The sequence below is a fragment of the Canis aureus genome, chromosome 10 (assembly GCF_053574225.1).
Source record: "Canis aureus isolate CA01 chromosome 10, VMU_Caureus_v.1.0, whole genome shotgun sequence".
NCBI classification, from domain to species: domain Eukaryota; kingdom Metazoa; phylum Chordata; class Mammalia; order Carnivora; family Canidae; genus Canis; species Canis aureus.
Genome location: NC_135620.1, coordinates 19,512,304 through 19,528,452, shown reverse-complemented (window position 1 = coordinate 19,528,452; position 16,149 = coordinate 19,512,304). Strand labels below are relative to the sequence as shown.

The following is a 16,149-nucleotide window of genomic DNA, read 5'->3' as shown; positions in this document are numbered from 1 at the left end:
GCCATGAACCCAGCAACTGCTTGTTCACCATTACTGCTGGATGGAAATGCACCGAGATGCCCCATAATCTCCTGCCTTTTAGACATATGCTTCTCTGCACTCATTTTATTCATCAATCATGGTTCCTCATGGTGTCTAGAGTCAATCTTCCTTGCCAATATGATAACCTCAGTCTTGGCCCAACAGTCGGCAGTGATCTGGAGCTGAAAGTGTCCACATTGTTGCCATACTTTCAAGTGTAGCATCCTCTGATAGAAGCATTCTTCCAGGAATCCAGAAATGTCCACAAGTGCAGGCAGAGCAATGGCCATTTTACAAGTGAGTCACTCCCAGGTGACAGTAAGAGGAGCCAATCTTGCTCTTTCCCTTTCAGTTCTCAAAGCAATGTGTTCTAGGTTAGTGGGAAAATTGGTAACTGGTTCAGTGCATGTACTAGTACAGCAATCCAAACCCTCAGAGCTTTGACCTCCAGCTAGTTTCTTACTGGAGCTGTAATATAGTTCATTCCACAACTGTACTTTTGCGCCATGAGGTAGACAGAGAGACAAATAGATTCCATGGTTATGAGCCATTTATCACACTTCTTGATACAGAATGTGTTCCTTTGTCTAAAACAATTTTGTATAGAAGACCCATGACAATAGATGAGGTACTCCCTGAGTGCTGGGAAAGGGCTTACAGAGGTACTGTACACAGGCCAGGAAGATCCACATCCTGGAGCACGTGGGTGGCTCAGTGGTTGAGTGTCAGCCTTTGGCTCATGTCCTGATCCTGGGATCAAGTCCCACATCAGGCTCCCCGCAGGAAGCCTGCTTCTCCTTCTGCCTGTGTCTCTGCCTCTCTCAATGTGTCTCTCATGAATAAATAAAAACTTGAGGAAAGGAGAAAGGGAGGAATAGAGAAAGAAAATAGATATCCTTATAATGATGAATTGCTGCCCCCTCCAAGATGGAGGATCAAACATAACCAATCTACTGCTAAGTGGCTAGGTTAAGTTTTGGAAGGACAGTGCCATATTGAGGGATCAGTACCCATCTCTGACACTAGCACGGTGAACATGTAAGTGGCGGTTCCTAGTTCCATTTTGTGAAGAGCAAGTCCTGGCCAGTCTTGGCCATTAGTCATCACCAGAGCTCAGGCCATGGGTAGCACACTGTACCAGGACTACTAGAGCGACAAGGTTGTCTGAAGAAGTCATTCTGTCCAGATGCTTTCTGATGACTTATTGGCACTGAGACTTTTTGTTGGACAAGACCATCCAGAATCCACTTACCCACATAATTGTTACTCTGATCTTTGAATTTTACTGCTTCAAGACTCCTAGCCAACCAACTCAGCTTCTGCTCACTCTTTAGGTGCTCATCTATATCCAAACCCCTTCTTTACCTATGCCAAGTGAACTTCCATGAATATAGGTCACAGCTTTGCCTCCTAGGGGAATTCCCCTTTTCCAGTGGTCTGAGTGGAGCCAGAGCTCACTTCTGACAAGCATCAACATGGTATTCCACTTACGGTCTGAGAACTGGACTCAACTGTTTTGGTTTTAAGATTTTATTTATTTATTCATTAGAGACACAGAAAGAGAGGTAAAGACATAGGCAGGAGAAGATGCAGGACTTGATTCCAGACCCCAGGATCATGACCTGAGCCAAAGACAGACACTCAACTACTGAGCCACCCAGGCGCCCCTCAACTGTTTGATCATAGGGTATCATCCCTAAGTAGGATGACCTTATACTTTGTGAACCTAACAATAATTCTAATATGTACCAGGTATCCCAGAGCAATTATTAATAGCAATGGATATACTCACCTTGGGCTTTGTTTGCTCTTTTTCTAGTTCCTTTAGGTGTAAGGTTAGACTTCTTTTTTAGGTCAGATTATTTTTTTGAGCTTCTTCTTATTTCTTGAGGTAGGCTTTTATTGTTGTATACTTCCCTCTTAGAACTGCTTTTGCTGTGTCCCAAAGGTCTTGGACTGTTGTGTTTTCATTTTCATTTGTTTCCATCTATGTTTTATTTCTTCTTTGAATGTCTCATTTACCCGCTAGTTGTTAAGTATCATCTTTTTTAGTCTCCACATGTTTGTGTTTCTTTTCTCCTGCCATTATTTCTAGTTTCATACTGTTATTATTGGAAAAGATGCATGCTATGATTTCAATCCTCTTAAATTTAATGAGGCATGTTTATGGCCTAATACATGATCTATTTTGGAGAATATGTCATGTGCACTTGAAAACCATGTGTATTCTGGTTTTGGACGGAATGTTCTATTCTATACATATACTATGTCCATGTGTCCAATGTGTCATTCAAAGACATTGTTTCTTTATCGAATGTCTGTCTACATGATCTCTCCCCATTGATATGAGTAGAATGTTCAAGTCCCCTATTATTACTCAAAAAACATTACTATTGAAAAAAAAAAAAGGAAATCTAATTAGTAAAGAGTTATAGTAGAAACAAATTATAGGAAAAATCTTTATTATGACCACATAATTAGTGATTTTGGTGCCATAAAAGGCCAGGAGCTATTTCTGAAATGGTGAATACTTTTTCACTACAGAAGTAAGGGCCTTGTGGTGAACCTGGGTGGCACAGTCAGTTCAGTTTTGGCTCAGGTTGTGATCTCAGAGTCAGGAAGTGGAATTCCTTGTCAGGCTCTGTGCTCAGCATCAAGTCTGCTTCAGATTCTCTTTCCCTCCCTCTGCCTCACCTGCTTATGTGCACGCTTTCTAAAATAAATATAGAAATCTTTTAAAAACTAAAGAAAGAAAAAACCTTGCTTTCAATTCTCAAAGTCTATGCTACACCTCTTGATTGGGGATTGCTATGGATACCACAAGCATCCCTTTCTAGCAAGGAAACTTCCAGCATAATCACCTATTCTATGGTATGAAACCTGTTATAGACCCTTCCCCTTACTCCAAGCCCCTGTCTAACTTGACAATCTTCTAAGTCACCCAATAAGTGGGACTGAGCATTACTGCTAAGTGCATCTTGTCACTTGATTAGTTGTAAGTAGTAAGGATGATTTAGCAAGCCATAGATTTCACCAATACTGCTGTTCCTGAATCTTCACAGGACTTGTTACCCACCTTCCCAAATGTATATGCCTTCTTGTTAGGTTTGGAATACATGTACAATACTTGCCATCTCCTGCTAATTGATATATTTAACATGATGCCACCCATATATATTTTATGAGCATGATGTTCTATATAATAGCAAGAGGACAAAGGTCCCTGCAAACTTTGCTATGACACCAATTGGGAAGAACATAGCCCATAGCAAGAAAACAAGTCTTTCTTGCTTCTTTTTCCATGTGAATATTAATTATTGTTGATCCCCCCTATGGGAATTGAGAAGAACATTTAAGAGATGAATACCATGTTACAAATGCCAGAGCTATTGTCAGTCTGTCTCAGGAAAACATTAGGTCCAGTATAGCAGCTGGGACTGACTTGGGTCAGTTTATGAACACCATCATCATCTGCTAGAATTCATGTCTTTCTGGGGGAGTAGGGGGTACAAATAGGACAATTAGAAGAGATGGTTTGGGAACCCCTGTTCCTAAGTCCTATAAGTCTATGAGGATGGGGGATAATGTTTTGAAATTCTGGATGGAATGCGACGTTGCTTCAGACTTAACTTTTTTGAAAGGATGGCAAGTCTCCCATTTAGCACTTTTTACTTAGCTTTTATCGGCTATTACTTTATAAGTCAGAAAAAAAAAAAAGTGACTCTCTTGTCCGTTAGTGTGTATCAACCTCTTTTTCCCCACACACAAGTACCCATCAGAAGCACTGTCAGATTATGTGGTGCCAGAATTCCAACATCTCCATAGCTTCCTGTCCAAGAGGAGAGCCATGATCGTGTTTTAGATTACACAGTAGCGGCACCAGCTCAAGAGATTGTATCTAAGAATCTACCATCAGTTTGAATACTCTACTCATTCTAGTTCACAGTTAACCTGGCAAAAGTCTGTACATTCCTTTGGGAAAGGATCAGAGGAACGTTTATCATATGTCTTTGTGGCTTTGCAAGGTCCTTCCAGAAGGATCTTTAATCAGCGGGTTCTGGGTCAGTAAACTGGCTTTGATCTGTAAACTGGGTGAAGAACTGATTTTTCCATTGCAATAGCTGACATCAATGTTCTGCTTGCCCAGACTGGATTTTTTTTTGGGGGGGGTGTTGGGGGCGGGGGAAGAGGTGTTTCATACGAGTCAAGTCACATCCAAATTAGTCATTTACCTATGTTGCCATTTGTACACCAGGATTTATTAGCCATTTGCAGGTTTCTGGGGGTCAAGGCACTCAGAGTTAAGTGGCACCATGTGGCCTCTACAATTCCTGAGTAACATCATCCCCTTCATACTAAAAAAGTCGCATCCTTAAGAATCAACCCAGACTGCAGAGGAAAGCCATCCCCAGACTTGTCAAAGAGGCTGAGGTCTCCCTCAGACATTCCGTTGTCTTAGTGAATCACATCTGTACAATGTAGTGCAGTGGAAGGAGGCTGGGCTTTGTAATTATATGGCTCCTGTTTCGATACTGGCTCTGCTATTTACTGTGACAGCAACTGTTCTGAGCTTTAGTTCTCTCAGCTGCAAAGAAGAAAGTAAAAAATACCTTGCACGATTGCTTTTTTGCTGTTCAAAACTCTAGCACTGCAAGAGCTAGAATTTGATATTTACAAGACAAAGCCTAAATAAAATTTTTACTATGACCAATTCTGTTTACACAACAGCAACAACAGGACAAAAACCTAGCACGATGTCTAAGACACATACACTAAATGTTTCTTTTCCTTCTCTACTTCTTTCCTGTCATAAGGAAAACCATAACATCTCATTTTCCATCCTGCCTTTCACCACTTACACACAATCTACTCACTCAAAGGATTTTACCCACTATTTTTTAAAGGTTTTATTTATTTTATTAATGAGAGAGATGGAGAGAGAGAGGCAGAGACATAGGCAGAGGGAAAAGCAGGCTCCCTGCAGGGAGCCCAATATGGAACTCTGAATCTCAGGACCCTGGGATCAGGCCCTGAGCCAAAGACAGATGCTCAACCACTGAGCCACCCAGAAGTCCTTTATCCACCATTTTCAAAAACAGTAAAGGCATTAAGTCTTGCCAGTGATTCCTTCCTTTTTTCTCCTGGGGTCTTTTTCTAGATTCCTCCTGGTCAAGTTTATACTCCAGAAACATATACAAAATTTATACCAGACCTGTCCTACTTTTTTTTTTTAACTACAATAAGGAATTAAGATAGTATTAGGATTTACAGAGATTACATAAGTATATATACACTGTCCATATTCTAGAAAAACATTCCATTTTTTTCTGGCTAAGAAATGGGTAAGATTAGGGCACCTGGGTGGCTCAGTGGTTAAGTGTCTACCTTCAGCTCAGGGCATGATCCCAGAGTCCTGGGATCGAGTCCCACATTAGGCTCCCTACAGGGAGCCTGTTTCTCCCTCTGCCTATTTCCCTGCCTCTCTCTGTCTCTCGTGAATAAATAAAATCTTTTAAAAAAATAGGTAAGATTAACATTTTTAAAGAGTTTTATTCTCTTAGAATTATTAATTTCAGTGGTTTTTTCCTAAATAATAGAAATAATTCATACAGATTTTTTAAAATCACACTAATTTTGCACCAAGAAATAGAAAAAGTATAATGGAAACTGTGGCCTAAAACTCAAATAGTTAATTATATTTCTTTCACTTAGTTCTCTGAAAACATAGGTCAAGTTCAGCGAACTGGTCTGCTGGGAAAATTGGGCCCTGTTTTTGTCAAGTTTTCCTAAGCACCTCCAAAACCACTCATTGCTTATTGTCCACGGCAACTCTTAGGCTACAGCAACAGAGCCAAGTGAGCACTTGTGACAGAGATCATCTAGCCATTCTGGAGAGCAGGAATTATTCACTATCTGGCTTTTTATGGAAAAAAGAATGCCAATCCCTAACAAAGAGGGAGGCCATCGATAAGCTTGTTCAAGTTCACATTACAGATGGTTAAAACAACAGAAGCAGAACGCAGGCCTTTCTGCATACATCTTAATCTATGGGATGGAGCCCAGATAAGAATGTTCAGACTCCCTGTTTTCTTTTGCTTCTAACATTTTGAATCTGTGTGAATGAAGAGTCGTCTTGCTAAAGGCAAACTAGGATGGTGTCTTCTCTACATATGTACAATTACAAGTATTATAGATGAGGTCTTCCAAAACAGACTAAGAAGTTATCTTAAACTCTGCTTTTCAATCTTAAATACTGTGCTGGAAAACTATGAATAGCCGGCCAATTCTATAAGATTTCTAAAGCATATTCAACGAAAGCTCTAACACACAATTTCCCTTTTTATATTGCCACACGTCAAGCATACAACCCCAGATTAAAGAATCTGCTACTACCTAGGCTTTAGTCTGCTTCCTTCCCAGCGCAAGTTTGGGGATTTAATATAAGACATAAGGCAAGCAATTTTAAAGTTTTAGCACTGCAATAATAAAACAGAAGCTGACCACATGTACTCTTTTCACTACAACAGGACTTCAGTAATTTATGGCAAATGCTTATCCCCATTCTCATCAATCATGCTTTGCAACTTATGGGTAAGAGTCTCAATTTGTTAAGGATGAATGAAAATGCTGAAGCAGGGCCTGTCACTTTGATTTTCCTGGATAAACTCAGATTCTAGTGATTTTTTTCCCCCGCTAGGGAGGATGCTCTTGTTCTTTCCATTGTCATAGTTTGCCAATCTCTCAGAAATTCTAAATCATATTTTGATTTCTAGATATATAATCTCACTGGTTTATAATCTCATTTTCTAAAGCACCTTTCGTGGAACAAATAGCCCTCCAGAATCCAAAGCATACTTGCTCTTAGCATCATTTGCTAGACTTCTTCTACTCCCTTCATTCTGTTCCTTCTCCTGCCTACCCTCCCCCCTCACTTCCTCACTGACATATTATTTGGGATATTTTTCAGTAATCTGTGAAATGAAGACATTGTGACTAAACCAGTCAAAAGCTATACCTAACACCAACTGGAGAATACATCCCTGGTTTTTATTTGAAAACTGACTAGTGAATAAACAGATCTGCTCAGAAACCTGGAAGCTTCAATGGTTTGGAGAGCAGTACCTCACATGAGTGGTAAAAAGCTCTCTGTTTGGGGTAAGAATTTTCACCCCTATAACACAGCACCTTTCCACCACACAGCCTCTGTTGTCCAATTTCAACACAGGACCAGGCTTTCAGGAATACTATGATATACTATGTCCTTCCTCACTCCTTCAAACCCTCACCACTCTTACCCATGACACACATCCCCCTCATTTCTCTCGATCCCTCTAAATCCCACGTGCTCCTCAAACCTCAGCACTGCCCGAGCACCTTCTGTGACCCTTCCAGTCTGTACCACTGTCTAGAAAATCCTATAGCACTGTTTCTTCTACTTCCCACACAGCACACGGCTACCTTACAAACTGAATTCTTTTTTCCTATATGTTGTCATGTCTCTCCCAATCATATTAAAGTTTCTTGGAATACAGAGGATGTGCCTTTCTTCCCCCTCCATTTATTTTCCTATTGTAGCACATATCATCTGCTGCCCACACTCTATGCTCAGTCAACGACTGCTGATTAATTCCTGTGCCTAAATGTACCCGATGAGTGTACCACTGATCTTATCAATCTTACATGGAAATACAGGAAAGCTATCTAAACTTTTCCTGGCTGTTTTGACAGTGGGGTTGAATTACAAATATTATAAGCGGTGTTTTCCAGAAGACTAAGTGATCTTAAATATTGCTTTGCTACCCCCAAATACCATATGTGAAAGCTATGAATGGTCAATTCTGTTTTCTTTTTAAGACTTGAAAGAGCGACTGCACATGCCAAGCAGGGAGAGGGGCAGAGGGAGAGAAAGAATCTCCAGCAGACTCCCCACTGATCTTGGAGCCTGAAGTGGGGCTTGATTCCCACAATCCTGAGATTATGACCTGAGTGGACAGCAAGACAGGACACTCAATGAACTGAGCCCTCCACCCCAGGTGCCCCATGAGAAGTTCATACAAAAATTTTAAGTCATACTTCATCAAATTGCTAAAATAATAGTTATTATAACAAAGAAAATGCCAATCTATACATTGTATAAAATTCAGATAGAAAGATGATTGCAGGATTCAAGATTCTGCTCCTGCAAAAGCTAAAAGAATAAGTACTCCAAATCTAGCTTTTAAAGTACAAAACTTTAAAAAATGTTTCCCATTACATGCTCTTTTTTCAATAAAAGACAACATATAGCTCCTATCACGCATCTAGAATTAAAATCCCAAACACAGAAGAGTATCTGGAACTTAGGGGGACTCAGTGGGGTAGAAGGAGGGAGAGAGATTACAAAAATAGTATTTTTATATGATTTGAATCTTAGAAAAAAAGATGTGATGAAATAAGAGTTAAAAAATAAAGTAATAAACTTACGCTTTAGAAAAGAAGTTTGAGAATACATACTGGTATTACCTTGTTAGAGAAGATAGAGCATTGTTATCAAAAGCTTTAAACCTGCCAATCATACTTAGTTAATAATTACAAATCTCCTAAAAACTATGATGGATTTTAATCATATAAATGTTCCTAGCATTTTTATTTACAGTAATAAAATATTTAAAGCAACCTAAATATCCACAAGATTTGGGTATTTTGTATAATGGAAAAATTAAGACAGTTCTTTTTATAGACTTACCACGAGGAAATGTTTATTCCTAACAGGAATTCCTGAATAGAAACTCTTTAACAGCTAAGGATATCTTAGCTTAACCTTAAACGGGTAAGGATATTTTATTTCCATCTGTGTATCTTTATGTAATTTCTAATATAACCATTTCTACCTTTCATGAGGCAGCCAGCCATCTCAGTGCACTGGACATTATCCTCACTCACCTGTTCGGTGTCCCCTCTCCTTTAGGTGATTATGGATTCTCCATTATCTCCATTTCCATGCCCTAGTCATCCCCTCATAGATAGACATTCTTATAAATTTATGGTGTATCTTTTAGTGATATGTTCTTCTACAAAATACATTGTTCTTTGCATGGCTGTATTTTAATAAATAATATTAGGTCACAGATCATACTGTTCTTCCTTTTTCCCTTGAGCATTATGCTTCAAGCTGGACCCATCTTGCCATATGTGTATATGTATGTATATTCCACAAACACATATGTATTACATAGGCAACAGCACATTCCAGCTTTTATATTATACCACCACAAGTTACTTTTTCGGTTTTCTAATTACTTTGTTTTCTAACATGAAAGAGTATTAGTGGATAATAAGAAACATCAGCTTTAAAATAAAGGGATCATGATGCTGAGTATTTTGATGACTCGAGCTCATCTTGTGTTTAAAAATTTCAATGAAAGTAAATCAAGAATAGTTGAAATTGATCTTTCCTAACTCTAGTGGGGGAAAAATAGAAAAAAGAATCTCAAATTCACGTTAATAAATAGTAATATGAGACTTAATTGTACGACTTTCTTATTTATACTGTTTACACTTTGTAATATGTCATTTATTTAGAATCAGAAACAGTTGCTAATTTAAAACTATTGTAAGTAATCTAAGATACTGGGTTAAAATCCCATTGGGACAAACGGCATAACACCTCAATACATTTATTATTGTGACATATAGGGACCTGTATCTTGTTTTCAGGATGAAATTGAATGACAGGGAAAGAGAAACACTGGGAATAATCCATGCCCCCACATCTTGTTCTCTAATACCCAAAATAACCTTCATTGCACTAAGATCTCAGCTAAAAATGTCCTTTTAAGAAGGATGTATTACCATATCAGGTGATGCTGGTGAGTCAATCATTCATATGACAGCCTATGCTAATTTGGCCTGTGTGATTTCTCCCCAGGTTTTAATGATGAGTGGGACTCTAGGAGGACAAAGAGGTTTCCATCAGTTAAGAGAGGAGAGACAGTTCAATTACAAGTAATTCTAAAGGTTGTGATACTTTAGAGGAGCATATTTCTTTCCTCCAAAGACAGAATTATCTGTTCAGTTGTACAAAGCTAGAATTCTAATAATCACTCTTGATACTTTTGCCTCCCTCCCATTCTTCATTCACATCCAACCCACCATCAAGTATGCTGGATTTTATCTCACAGATGTCTTTCATATCTATCTACTTCTTTCCCCATCTAGTCCATCTTTACCACATCTACCATCATTCCTCCTCCCTTCACCCTGTTCAGGTTACTATCCCTCTTTCCTGAGGTTGTGCAAGAGTTTATTGGCTCTGGTTCTGGAGATAATCCAGTTATAGTTTAAGGGGTTTGTGTGTGTGTGTGTGTGTGTGTGTGTGTATGTGTGTGTTCTAAGATTTTATTTATTTATTCAAGAGAGAAACAGAGAGAGGGGGCAGAGACATAGGCAGAGGGAGAAGCAGGCTCCCTGAAGGGAGCCTAGATGTGGAACTCAATCCCAGGACCCTGGGATCCACAACCTGAGCCAAAGGCGGATGCTCAACCACTGAACCACCTAGGCATCCCTAGTAGTTTGAGTATTTTGTTGTGTTTTTCCCCCCATATCACACCACAGAGTCATCTTTTCAAAATGTAAAGCAAAACACATCACTGTAGAAACTTCCATGAAATCCATATGCTTCAAGATAAACCAAATCACCCCTTACTGTGGAATCTCTCCTCAGGCACACCTGGCATGAGGAAGCCCCCTGCCTTCCAATGCTGCCACTGGTTTTCTGTGAGTCCCTCCTTAATTGAGATGGATATTCCCTTCCTGAGATCCTTGAGCACGTCTTCCCTTCACCTCACATTCTCCCCCTGTCTTTCTTGCCTCAATTCCTCCCATGCTTCCTTCAGTTTCTAGGAATATCATTCTGCCCTCTCCTTTGTCCATTCTCATTTCAGAGACGTGCATACCTCAAGAAGTCTCCAAAATGCTTGTCGAGAAGGCGTTTTGTATGTGTGTCTGTTTCCCTCAAGAGAGCATTACTGCATGAGGGCAAGGTTCTTATCCACTGTAGTAACATTTCTAATGTATAGCGTATAATAAATCCTTAGTAAGTATGAGTTTAGTATATGAATGAAGAGATTAATATTCACGAATGGAGAGTCTGGAAGGATAGGAAGTGTATGAAGGTCAAAGATTGAGATTTACAAATCTATTAAGCAAGCCTTTCTTTAACCTCTGATAATCAGGAACAAATACTCCCTCAGGACTTACAAAGTCAAGTAACATTATATAATAGGTAAAAGCATGGGTGTTAGAGTTCTAGAACCAACATTTACAAAGCAAGGAAATTGGGCAGAGTTATGTTGACAAACTTATCAAAATACCCTTGGAAAATATTTTAAAAAATCACTATTTTCATGGTATTTTATTTGACAAATATCGACCATTTCATCTCATATAATCCACCCCTAATACCGGAAGCATGCACTTTCTACTTAATTTCACTGTTATGCGTAAATTAAGACACACACACATTATTATTTTAATCGTCAAAAAATAAACATGTTTTAGGCTATTAAAAACAAATTAGTCATTGAATGTGATCATTTATGCTCTAAAAATTATAAAGACATTTAATTACATTAAGTATAATTTCTATTTATCATTAAGGACACAAAGAGCTGATAACACTTCCACTGAGGATTTCTAATTCAATCTAAAACGTAGAATAAGAGATCCTGTTACACATCCCTGCTTCAGTAACCAAGATATAACTAATTTAATCAGGGTAGAATTATCAGGAAATAAAATCAAATATACCCAGTTTAATGGAGAAGCCAAAAGCTTATTATCAAGATTTTCAAACCCTAAACAAATCGTGTTTGTCACAATCATTTCAGTGTCAAGTGACAGAAACCTACTCAAAGTACATTAAATAAAAAGTTCAGTATCTTCTTCAATATTGATAGCAATTTCCAAAATGTCTCCAGTCTTTCCTGAGTGTAGGAATACTACCAAGTCCCATCACTGTTGTGATTCCATCACACTGGCTCCTGCTCCACCTCCCCACCCCCACTCTAGCAGGGGAAGTGAGGCCACATGATTGCCAGTTCAACCCAAATCATCCTTAATTACAGAAGCCAAATTCACAAAGGGAGAAAGGATGTGAGTCAGGCAAAAGTGTCAAAAGCCAACTACACAAATTAATTTTCATTATTAAGGAGACAAATCCTTGTGTTTGAAATTTAATAAGTATGACCACTGAAATTAGGAAGAAACTCAGAATTTTAATACCAATTTTTAAAACACAACGTAATTCTCTGGCATCCAGAAGATTGTTTCAAGTGACTGATGGCTTTTGAAGGTATGAGCAAATATAAAAATAATGTGAGTCCTGCTTGTCAGTAGCTTCCCTGCCAAGAAATGTATAAAATCTAAGTAACCTGAGCCCCCCACTACCCAGACTCCCCTTTCATCTCCCATTTCCAACTCAGGGGATAAGCAGTAGGGTCAATTTTAAGGATGGAATGAGATTTACAATTTTCTTCTTTTCTTGGAAATCTCCCACTGCTGGATTTGACCAATCAAGAAGCTATTTCCACGAACTCTCCTATGAAAACACCACCACCAACAACAACAACAAAAATAACCCTGATGGGAGAAACTGAGGGTGGCTCTGTCCAATAGGCAACAAGAAACAGAGGTTTCTGGTCCAAGAGTCTGAAAGGATCTGAGTCCTAGCAAAACAGATATTAACATCTTATATAATATAATCATGGAGGTAACATCCTTTCACCTTTGCTGTGTTCTGCTGATTAGATTCAAATCAAAAGTCTTATCCATACTCAGAAAGAATACACAAGGGCAAGAGTTCCCAGGAGGGGAGAGAAGTGGGATCCACCCTAGAATCTGTCCACCACAGAAACACCATTACCTCATCTTTCATAATCATGATTACATTAACACTGTCAAACTTGAAATATGGACTTGGAAAAATAGTAACCTCAACCCTATCACTCTAATTTCTTATGACCTTAAAACACTTCAAAAAATCCTTTCGTGGTGAAGAAACACTTAAACCTCAACATTCGCTTGTTTTCATCGTCTAGTTACTGTCTATCCCATTTAAGTAAAATTAAATTTAAAATCTTGATTGAAAAATCTCATGTACAACATAATTCCATTGTTATGTTTATCTTTCTATCTCAATATATTTAATAGCTCAACGTTTCGAGTAACTTGTTTTTCACTTTTTCTTTCATTTTAAATTTCTAATGAGCATGTATCATTGTTATTTTTTAAAGATTTATTTATTTTACAGAGGGAGAGAGAGAAAGAACACACAAGTAGGAGGGGCAGAGGGAAAGGGAGAAAGAGTCTCAAGCAGAGTCTGTGCTGAGCGCAGAGCCTGACATGGGGCTAAATCTCATGTCCCTGAGATCACAACCTGAGAGGAAATGAGGAGTTGAATGCTTAATGCACTGCCCCACCCAGGCATCCCGAGCATGTATCATTTTTATTAAAAACTCCTAAATTATGTCTATATCATAACATTTAGCCTTATCATTATCGTGCTCTCAACATTATAAACAAAGTTATTTTACTAGTATTTATACATTTTATAGAGCACTCAACAGTAACCAAAACTTACAAAATTGTTATTACACTCTATTACAAAGAATGAATATTTAATAACACTTTCTTAAGAAATCCCTTGGTAAGAAATCTAGGGGAAAAAATGGAATCAGGAGCTGATATGATGGTCTCAAGTTCACTATAAACAGTCACTCATAACAACAAGTTACATAAATCCTAATTAAGTATTAATTCAATTGTCAGAATTCCTTGCCAAAGAAACTTTGGAAATTAATAACATGAAAATTCGGCAACTCTGTAGTGATCAAAGTTAATCTACAGGGAGTAAAAGTTTAAGAAATAGTTTTCACACCATGAAAAATACGTGAATTATTACTTTTGGAACTTATCCAAACTAAGTGTTCATGTAATGGTTGGCAAATTCTAATAGATAGCTTACTATAGAACTGAACAGGATACCTGGTTTAGACTTTGAGACACAAGTGATAGCTTTAAGTGACGGTGTAAGTAAATACATCTTATATGGTTTTAGGTCTTTTGCTGAATGGGAAGGATTCTAAAGCCAAGATAGATAATTGTCATCTCAACATCCAACTTTAATGAATTTTCAGAAAATTATAATGTTTGGCATGTTTATATATCTACACCATATACATACAAGTATGCCATTATATGTAATATAATACATATACACATTTATGTATATACATATATGGATACACATGTTATGTGGAAGACAGCTTTTGTGCTATTGAAATTATTTTTTAAATATTCATACTAGAGATCCCTGGGTGGCTCAGCGGTTTAGCGCTGGCCTTTGGTCCAGGGCATGATCCTGGAGTCTGAGATCAAGTCCCACATCAGGCTCCCTGCATGGAGCCTGCTTCTCCCTCTGCCTGTGTCTCTACCTGTGTGTGTGTGTGTGTGTGTGTGTGTGTGTGTGTGTGTGTGTGTGTGTGTGTGTGTGTCTCATGAATAAATAAATAAAATATTCAGGGGATCCCTGGGTGGCGCAGCGGTTTGGCGCCTGCCTTTGGCCCAGGGCGCGATCCTGGAGACCCGGGATCGAATCTCACGTCGGGCTCCCGGTGCATGGAGCCTGCTTCTCCCTCTGCCTGTGTCTCTGCCCCCCCCCCCTATCATAAATAAATAAAAATTAAAAAAAATAAAAATAAAATAAAATAAAATAAAATATTCATACTAGAATTCTTTAGTAAGGAGTAGGATTGTCTCCTTGCCTCTTTCGTATAGTTTTGTATTTTGGCCATACAAAATTACCATAAACCTGGTGGCTTCACAAACAGGACTATAATACATTTCTGGAGGTCCAAAGTCTGACAGAGGTCTCATTGAGCTACAATCAAGATGTCAGCCTGGTCATATTCTTTTCTAGAAGCTCTAAAGAACAGTCCATCTCCTTTATTTTCTTATTTCTAGAGGCCCCTGACTTTCCTTAGCTTTTGACAACTTCCCCCATCTTCAAGCCAACAGTCTTGAAATCCTTCTAGAGACAATGAATCCAAGATTATTCCCCCAGATCAAGGTCCTTTACAACATGTGCAAAATCTACTTGGCCATGTAAACTAATAGATTTACAATTCCAGGGATTAGGCCATGAACATTTTTATGGGGACTGGATTCTGCCTACCATATCCTGCCTGCATTCAGGTTCATTTTTTTTTTTTGCATGCATTTTTAGGCAAGTCTTACATTAAGGATTTTGTTTGTAGAATTGTTTTTTTAAGACAGAAAAGTGGAGACCAAGGCTGAATGCCTTAGGATATCTTAAGAACTGTCCTGCCAAGTGCCAAGTTTTATCCAGAATAATTCCTTTTATAGCTTTATATGAATGAAGCTTCTAATTTGGATAATCAAGGAAAGGTTGTTGGAAGGGCCCTTGGGATAAAACATCTTTATCAGGCCAGTATTCTTGGGAGCATGGAGACATTTTAAATGAGGAGACAAGCTAGGGAGATATGGCAAGGTTACAAAGGCAATATGCATGTATGGAGATGAGCTACCGAGAAAAATCTTTCCTGAGATTAAAATTTTATTAAATTTCCCAGTGAGAGACTGGAAAACATGATCTCAGAGGAGAGGCAGATTTGGACTGGCAATAAGGGAACAAGGAACTGAATTAGTTCTAAATTTTTTCTTTGAGAGCATGATCTCTTACACATCAACATGGGGATTGGGTCAAGCTTGGAAGTCTAAAACTGGACTTGTTTGTTCAAAAAGATAGCAAGCACTGGAAAAGAAGCTGCTTGGCAATAGGATCTACCTCCACTTTACACTCACCATGGAAGAGCAGAGTCTGAAAACATACAATAAACCAGAACAGAATTTCAAAGTCAGAAACCATAAAGACAGCTCAAAGCCTGGAGATGAGTGATAGCTCTATCTTCTTAAAAGGACGAGCCAATTTGTGTGTTGGCTGAAAATTGGCTGACCCTACATGCTATAATAAAGTGTGTTTTGATGAGAGGTTAATATTTTTACATGGCAAAAAATTGAAGGGCTTATATCACGCTTTTCGTGAAAAGGTGATTACTTAACACTTGATGA

General features: G+C 38.5%; 1 long non-coding RNA gene across 7 annotated transcripts in view; it reads right to left on the bottom strand.

Annotated features, from left to right (window-relative positions):
• The window catches only part of LOC144321604 (uncharacterized), a 193,306-nt gene that overhangs the window by 151,140 nt on the left and 26,017 nt on the right, over nt 1-16,149 (bottom strand). For 5 of the 7 annotated variants that reach the window (XR_013387204.1, XR_013387209.1, XR_013387203.1 and 2 more), the window contains exon 2: nt 9,853-9,949. The exons of the other annotated variants lie outside the window; for them this stretch is intronic. This is a non-coding gene — a long non-coding RNA (uncharacterized LOC144321604). The remainder of the gene's footprint in view (nt 1-9,852; nt 9,950-16,149) is intronic. 7 annotated transcript variants of the gene reach the window in all.